Source organism: Chlorocebus sabaeus, chromosome 9 (assembly GCF_047675955.1).
Source record: "Chlorocebus sabaeus isolate Y175 chromosome 9, mChlSab1.0.hap1, whole genome shotgun sequence".
NCBI lineage: Eukaryota > Metazoa > Chordata > Mammalia > Primates > Cercopithecidae > Chlorocebus > Chlorocebus sabaeus.
Window position 1 is genome coordinate 107056191 of NC_132912.1, and position 8584 is coordinate 107064774.

Sequence of the window (8584 nt, forward strand, 5' to 3'; positions counted from 1 at the left end):
CACTCCTTAAGTAGTTTCCAGCTCTGATGTTGAAAGAGGCACAACACACAAACCTCACGGTGTCCAAACACAGTAGCCTTTTGTTTCAAGGACATGGGGCAAATGTGAAGTCACGTGGCAGAACTTTAGAGTCACTGTCATGCTGGGGGAGTGTTGAGAGGTGGACCTCACGTGACAGCAGTGTGGGCCCTCTAAAGGGTGGGGCCCATGGCAGGGGCACACCTTGTGGGGTCTATGGGTGGCACTATTTTTACTGGTGGAAGGTATTTGAGTTACAGGGGGCAAAGCAGAATGGGTCTGCAGCTCAACTCTTGCCTCCTCAGAAGAATAATTCGATTGAGGGAAATAAAGCAGAAAAAGAGACCGAGGCAAGTTTCAGAGCAGAAGTGGAAGTTTATTTTAAAAGACTTTAGAACAGGAAAGATAGGAAAGTACACTTGGAAGAGACCCAAGCATGCGACTTGAAGAATAAGCACAATGTTTAACCTTGATCCTAGGACTTTATAGGCTAGCCCCTTTCCCATAATTCTTCCCTTAGAGGGGGCTGCCCACATGCACAATGCCTCTTCTTTACCTTTGGGAACTGAGCACATGCAGTGTGTCCAGGAAGTTGTACACATGACCATCTGAGGCTCTCTGCCCTTTTCTGGGGGAGTGCCCCTAGAAGGTCATACTCTACCACTTTGTCTCTTCTTTTTTTTTTTTTTTGAGATGGAGTTTTGCTCTTGTTGCCCAGGCTGGAGTGCAATGGCACAATCTTGGCCCACTGCAACCTCCACCTCCCGGGTTCAAGAGATTCTTCTCCTGCGTCAGCCTCCCGAGTAGCTGGGATTACAGACATGCGCCACCATGCCCGGCTAATTTTGTATTTTTAGTAGACATGGGGTTTCTCCATGTTGGTCAGGCTGGTCTCGAACTCCCGACCTCAGGTGATCTGCCCTCCTCGGCCTCCCAAGTGCTGGGATTACAGGCGTGAACTACTTCACCCAGCCCATTTTCTCTGTTAATGTGTATGCCTAGAAAGTTCCTTCTCTCTGGTGCCTGCATTCAATTAACACTTTAGTGCAATAATTGTGGACCATCAGAAAATGGCCTCTCCCTGGCTCCAGCTGCCAATTTATCACTTTTGGAGAGGCAATGTGATAATTGCCGAATCATCACCTGACATTCCTAGTGGGCAGGGGAGAGCTCTCTCCTTCTCTGCTCATGCCTAACTACCCATAACACTATGGTACATGCTTGAGAAACTAGTACTTAGTGAAAGATAAAATAACACAGGAGGAGGAGGAGGAAGACTTTGGAGGAGATGACAAAAGGGGAAAACAGTGGAATTTATAAGAATGACAAAATACATTGCAGAGTAATAAAAAGTAAGGAATCTACTCCCTGGAAGTACTTGGTTTGTGATGGACATGGGACTTCTGATATGTGCTGCAGTCTTGGATGCCAGGTTATTACCAGTTTTGCAGAACACTGACATCTATGGACTCGAACATGGACTCCATGTAAAGAACTACAAGGATGATTAATAAACACAAACACAAATCAATGTGCACTGTTGCCTAAATATCACCTAAAATAGCATGTTAGGAAAGCACCAAGTACCAAGTGTGTGATGACATGGTCTGAAGAAGTGTCTAAAGACCATCATTCCACATTCCACATTGAATAAAATCATGAAGGCTTAAGATCCTCTTCAAAAGCTTCAAAGCTCATCTTTACTAATTTTTCACAAAAGTAAACCTCCTTCCAAAGTATAAACTTAAAACCACTAATGTATCAATATATTCTATTTTATATCATCTCATTGGACTTCCCTTCAATTTCCTTGGCCTTCAGGGTTTTTCATATTGTTTGTGTTCCCTTAGACTAGAGACAAAGAAACAACACTTTCCAAAAAAATACATGTTCTGTGGCCTTTTTCAGTGGTAAAAACCCGGCGTAACAATAAAATTGCCTTTGCAAAGATTATGACAGTGAAAGAAATCCAGCATGGCTGACTCCATCTTGCTTCTAGCCTCACAGGCCGGCTGTCCTCGCTCATTCCTGGGTGTAGGTCAAGCTAACCATGGGAAGAATTTAGTTTATAGTTTAACTTTGAAGCAAGGATAGTAATAGTCTCTCCCTAAAACTGACCCCCTCCTTGTTTGGGGACTGAAAACACCTTTGTAAGACTAATGAAAAGCCACAAGATTAGGATTGTGGGAGGGGCCTGAATTCTGCTAAAATGTAGGCATTGGTAACCAATGAAAACCAACCATTGTTTTCTATAATCCCTGACTACTAAAATGTAGGTATAGTTAAGCAGTAAGCAGCAGTTACTATTTCCTAGCTTGCTGTTCTGTAATTTCTTGCTGTTCAGGAGTCACGAAGTCAGAGGTCATAAGATTTGTCATTGCTTCTACAGATGACATCACTATTGTCAAAACCTAAGACTGGTTTTTGAAATACTTTTCAGACTTCTGCATTCTGGTAACTGACTAACTCCACCCAGACCCATGATTCGTATCAAGGAACCGACTCAACCAGTGGTCCCCACCCAGAATTGATTCAGCACTTGAAGACAGTTTGGACACTCCTATGATTCCATCCCCAACCAATCAGCAGCACCCATTCTCTTGGCCCTCTACCCACCAAATTATCCTTAAAAGCCCTAGCTTCTGAGCTCTTGTAGAGGCATATTTGAGAATTAGCTCCTGTGCTACCACTTACCTGGCCCTGTGATAATTAAACTCCTTCTCTACTGCAATACCACTGTCTCAGTGAATGGCTTTATCTGTGCAGCAGGCAAGATGAACCCACTAGGTGATTACAATAAGTTTAGAAGTAGGCGTTTTGTTGCATTCTATGACAAAAATTTGAGTCAACATAAGAAAGTGAGGATGAAGTGGTGAAAATATTTGAGTTCAGATTAAACTCTCAGAGGCTATGTGGCATGGAGAAAAAAGCCCTTGACCTTAAAGTTCTCACTCATAGGTGGGAATTGAACAATGAGAACACTTGGACACAGGGTAGGGAACATCACACATCCCTTTGATTTAGGCATATGGGTGAAGTCTAACTACCAGTCCTCTCCAGGATAGTGACCTATTCTTTGTTCCCCCAAAGGAGCCTAATGATGGGACAAGGGATTAATCCTTGGGCACACCTCACAGGCTTTGACTACCTGTTGGATGGTCTGTAGGAGATTTGGCCCTGTAATAGGGATTTGGCCATTTGATGAGTGTTTTCAATACCCATATGAAAAGTTTGGTGGAGGGTATAAATACCTTTCCTTCTTCTGTCATTAACCACCCTGAGGGGAGAAAACTGTGCCCCAGTGAAAGTCCCCATTCTGTTTCAGTAGGGCAATATTGGGGCTTAATCTCTTGGAGGGAGTTGCTCCATACCAAGGGTCCTTCCGTAGGTATTTCTAATGGGAAGTTCCACCTGGCAGCAATTTTGGCCTCAGCATCTGCCCGATGGTTTTATTCTGCCTTTTCTCCTTCACCTTTCTGATGGCTTTGGCAATGTAAGACGCCACCTCCTTCGGTTTTTGCACTGTATGCAATAACTCCATAATTTCCTTGTGGTATTTAATGGGGGTTCATTCCCCCAGAGGTTATGAACTCCCTTTCTTTCCATATTATAGCATGGACATGTAGGATTAGATAAGCATACTTGCTATCTGTATAAAGATTTATTCTTTTTCCTTTTTCCAGTTCTAAGGCTTGGGTAAGTGCCACTAGTTCTGCTAACTGGTCACTGGTCCCCAGGGGAAGAGGCTTACTTTCAAGTATGGTTACATCAGTAACTATGGCATAACTTGCCCTTCATATCCCATTCTCCACAAATGAACTTCCATCGGTATATAGATTAAGGTCAGGATTAGCTAAGGGGACTTCTAAGAGATCATCTCGGGCAGTGTAAGTCTAGACTATAATTTGTTGGCAGTCCTGCTCGATTGGTTCCCCATCCTCCGGAAGAAAAGTGGCAGAGTTGAGGGCTGCACATGTATGTATTTGAAGCATCAGTCCCTCAAGGAGCAGCACTGGGTATCTAGGTAGGCGGTTTTCTGATAGCCTACTTAGGATGTAGCCTACTAGGATGCAATAAACTTCCTTTGGCACCTAGTATGCCATTTACATCATGAGTAGTCCTGGCAGTGAGATCTTTTCCTTGTATTATTTTGAGAGCCTCTGACACTAAGACGGCCACCGCCACAACTACCCATAAACAGTGAGGCCAGCCTTTTGCTTCTACATCAGTTTCCTTACTTAGGTATGCCACTGGTTGTGGGGATGTCCCGCGAGTCTGAGTAAGGACTCCAAGAGCTATCCCTCTCTCTCTGTGACATATAAAGAGAACTTTTGTCCTGTGGGAAGGCTTAAAGCTGGAGCTTGTACTAGGGCCTGCTTTAAGGTTTTGAAGGCTGTTTCTGCCTCTGGTTCCCATTCGACTAGATGAGTATTTGCCCTCTGGGTCTCCTTGTTTAGAGTATAGAGGGGCCTGGCTATCTCGCTGTATCTGGAGATCCATAGTCAGCAAAAGCCAGTGATTCCAAGGAATCCCTGTGCTGTTTTAATGTCTTAGGGTGAGGATAAGCCAATATAGGCTTTCTACCATTTCTAGGTCCTGTGACAGCCATTTTGCTATTACTCACCTTTGGGACCTGTATTTTTAACCTCCTTGTCAAATTTGTTTCCTCTAGAATCGAGGCCATGAAGCTACAGATGGTTTCACAAATGGAACCCCAAAAGAGCTCAACTAACAACTTCTACCAAGGACCCCTGGACTGACCTGCTGGCCGTTTCACTGGCTTAAAGAGTTCCCCTCTGGAGGTCACTACAACTGCAGGGCCCCTTCTTCGCCCCTATCCAGCAGGAAGTAGCTAGAGCAGTCATCGCCCAATTCCCAACAGCAGTTGGGGTGTCTTAATTAGAGGGGGGATTGAGAGGTGAAGCTGGCTGGGCTTCTGGGTCAGGTGGGGACTTGGAGAACTTTTCTGTCTAGCTGAATGATTGTACACACACCAATCAGTGCTCTGTGTCTAGCTAAAGGTTTGTAAACACACCAGTCAGCACTCTGTAAAAATGCACCAATCAGTGCTCTGTGTCTAGCTAAAAGTTTGTAAAGGGACCAATCAGCACTCTGTAAAAACGGACCAATCAGCACTCTAAAATGGACCAATCAGCTCTGTAAAATGCACCAATCAGCAGGTTGTGGGTGGGGCCAAATAAGGGAATAAAAGCTGGCCACCCCAGCCAGCAGAGGCAACCCCCTCTGGTACCCTTCCACTCTCTGGAATCTTTGTTCTTTCACTCTTCACAATAAATCTTGCTGCTGCTCAGTCTTTGGGTCTGCACTATCTTTATGAGCTGTAACACTCACTGCGGGGGTCTGCGGCTTCATTCCTGAAGTCACTGAGACCACAAACCCACCAGGAGGAACAAACAACTCCGGATGCGCCAGCTTTAAGAGCTGTAACACTCACTATGAAGGTCTGTGGCTTCACTCCTGAAGTCAGTGAGACCACGAACTCACTGAAAGGAAGAAACTCCAGACACATCTGAGCATCTGAAAGAACAAACTCCGGACACACCATCTTTAAGAACTGTAATACTCACTGACCATGAGGGTCCGCAGCTTCATCTTGAAGTCAGCGAGACCAAGAACCCACCAGAAGGAATAAATTCCAGACACAAGACCAGAGTTGACAACCCCTCTCCACCATACAAAAGTGTATTGATTTGGAGAAAATCACTTAACCTCTGCCCCCCAGTTTCCCTATCCCTGAGATGGTAATGTTAACAGTACTTACATCTTAGGATTGTTGTGAGGATTAAAGACTTTTGGGGTAGAACATTTAGGAGATACTTGGCAGGATGTGTACATTCAACAGATGAGATTATCTCCTGTATGCTGCTTTACAACATTTTGATTTAACAGTATATCTCTGGCATGTTTCTGCATCAGTATATATGAATCTACTTTATCCCTTTTAACAGTAGGGTTTTCCTCCCTGTTCTTTAAAAAAGGTTTCTTAAATCTTAATTTTTCCCAATATAGCATATATTAATAGTAAAAACTCAAAGTGTATAGAAAGCTTTTCAAATGACAACAGTCACCACCTCATTTCTTCCCACCTGATCCTTTCACATCTCAATGCCATTCTCTAGAGCCACCTTCCAGCTGAAGAAACAGAAGAGAACCAATACCCTGGAAGCACTCCCCTACATCGTGCACCCACCCTTTTCTACTCCCTTCCTTTCCCCTGTATGTAACTACCATCCTGAATTCTGTGATTATTGTTCCCTGCTTTTCAATTCTACCATGTATGCATGAGCCATAACTAATGTGCTGTTTCACTTTGCATGTTTTTAAAGTTAACACATGTAGAGTCATACCATATATATTATCATGACTTGCTTTTCTGGCTCAATATCATGTTTTTGAGAAGGATTTAAGTTGATAACTATAGCCGTACACTATTTGTATTCATTGTTGGGTAGATGTCCATTATATGAATATGACACAATTTATTTATCCATTCTTCTCTCAATGGACTTTTAATATTCCCTCAATCTTTTTTCTATTCAAGCTTCTTTCTTTCTTTCTTTCTTTTTTTTTTGGAGACAGCGTCTCATTCACTCTGTTGCCCAAGCTGGAATGCAGTGGCATGAACTCTTGATCTTGAACCAGCAGAATCCTCTCAGATTCGTCTCTTAGGTTGATTATTAAGAACTGTAGTTGTAGGCCAGGTGCGGTGGCTCAAGCCTGTAATCCCAGCACTTTGGGAGGCCGAGACGGGCGGATCACGAGGTCAAGAGATCGAGACCATCCTGGTTAACACGGTGAAACCCCGTCTCTACTAAAAAAAATACAAAAAAAAACTAGCCGGGCGAGGTGGCGGGCACCTGTAGTCCCAGCTACTCGGGAGGCTGAGGCCGGAGAATGGCGTGAACCCGGGAGGCGGAGCTTGCAGTGAGCTGAGATCCGGCCACTGCACTCCAGCCTGGGCGACAGAGCTACACTCCGCCTCAAAAAAAAAAAAAAAAAAAAAAAAAAAAAAGAACTGTAGTTGTAAAAATGCATGTATTGTTTCCTTTTAACTGTGGCTATGAGCAGTGTGTCAATGTAAAAGGAAGAGGGTGAAGCAAAATTAATGCAGAGAGGTAATTTGAGCCAAGGTTGAGGGTTGCAACCCAGGAGAATAGGTTCAAGTTGCTCTGAATAGACACTCTCATTAGCAGCAGTTACAAGTGGATTTCTAAAGAAAAAAAAAGGGGCTTCAGAGAGTGGGCTGACACAAAGTTGTCTGTCAGGAATTCTCATTGCTTTACAGAAACAACATTGATTAGCAGCTGGCTACACATTGTTAAGCTATAGGCTGTGGGCTATAGTGTTTGCTGTGGCATTATTAGGTTAATTTATAGCTACTTGTGGCTATAACAAGCAGTTTCAAGAGGTGAATACACAGCTCAAAGCGGAGAGTGGGGCATGATTGCTGTCTCATTTTAATGTCTCTTTGGGCCTAATAATTTGAAATGGCTCACATTCCTCAGATGAAAGTTCTTTTCTTTCCTCAAGTGTATATTCAGATGTTTACACAACCACAAAGGACTTGGAGAGGATCTATTGTAATGCACACCAGTAACATAGTACAGTAGTTCACTGGGAGAGTATATTTTCAATTTCTTTCTTTGAGGAATTAACCTTTTACTTTATTTATTGATGAGGTGGATCTTTCAAATCATTACAAAAAAACACTGCATTATTCATACTAAATTACGGGACAGGTCATTCCAAGTAAAACTTTTAAAGTAATACCTTGATGTGAAATTTTTTTGTTTGGCCATTCAGAGGTTTTGCCTTGCCAAGTTTAAATTTACAAGGTTATTTGCATGAAGTCATTAATGTGCTAAAAAGTCAATTTCCTTAAAAAGAGTTAAGCAGTGCCCACATTTTAGCAAAAACATGGTCAATTTTTAAAACTTTATATCCATTTCTTGCCTATTTACTAAATTAAATAAAAATATGTAGTGATCACATTTATTTAACATATTCTATGCCAAGTGCTGCTCTAAGTGCTTTCTGTATAGTAACTAATTTAATCCTGCCACAAACTCTATGTCAGAGACGTTTGAACCAGAGCGACTCCATCTTGAGTGAGGGCTAGGAAGATGAGGCTGGGACTTGCTGAGCCGCATTCCCAGAAAGGTATTCCTAGCCTCTAGATGTTTATGGTTAAGGGAACAGATTGATAATGTTTACTAAACAGATCCAGACTTGGGAGTGTCCAGATATCCTGATATCTTGAGAACAAGGGCATTCCTAATTTTGCTTTAAAGATAATAATATTGATTCTTGCAAAACATAGTAATTACGAAAATTAATCCTTTATCACAAACCCTTGTAGCAGAGCACATCTCCCCATGATCCTTTTTTCATCCTATATATACAGGCGTTGTACCTGGGGTGGGCACCTTCATTCTCTTACCCTACTCCGCCTATGGAGTAGCTGTTTTTCACCACTTTATTTTCTTAATAAACGTTTTTGTTTTGCATGGTGGACTCGCTCTGAATTCTTTCTTACGTGAGAACC

At 42.8% G+C, this 8584-nt stretch overlaps 1 protein-coding gene across 1 annotated transcript in view; it reads right to left on the reverse strand.

The window, feature by feature from the left end:
* CFAP43 (cilia and flagella associated protein 43) overlaps window positions 1-8584 on the reverse strand; it is a 174181-nt gene that overhangs the window by 117798 nt on the left and 47799 nt on the right. The window lies entirely within an intron of this gene.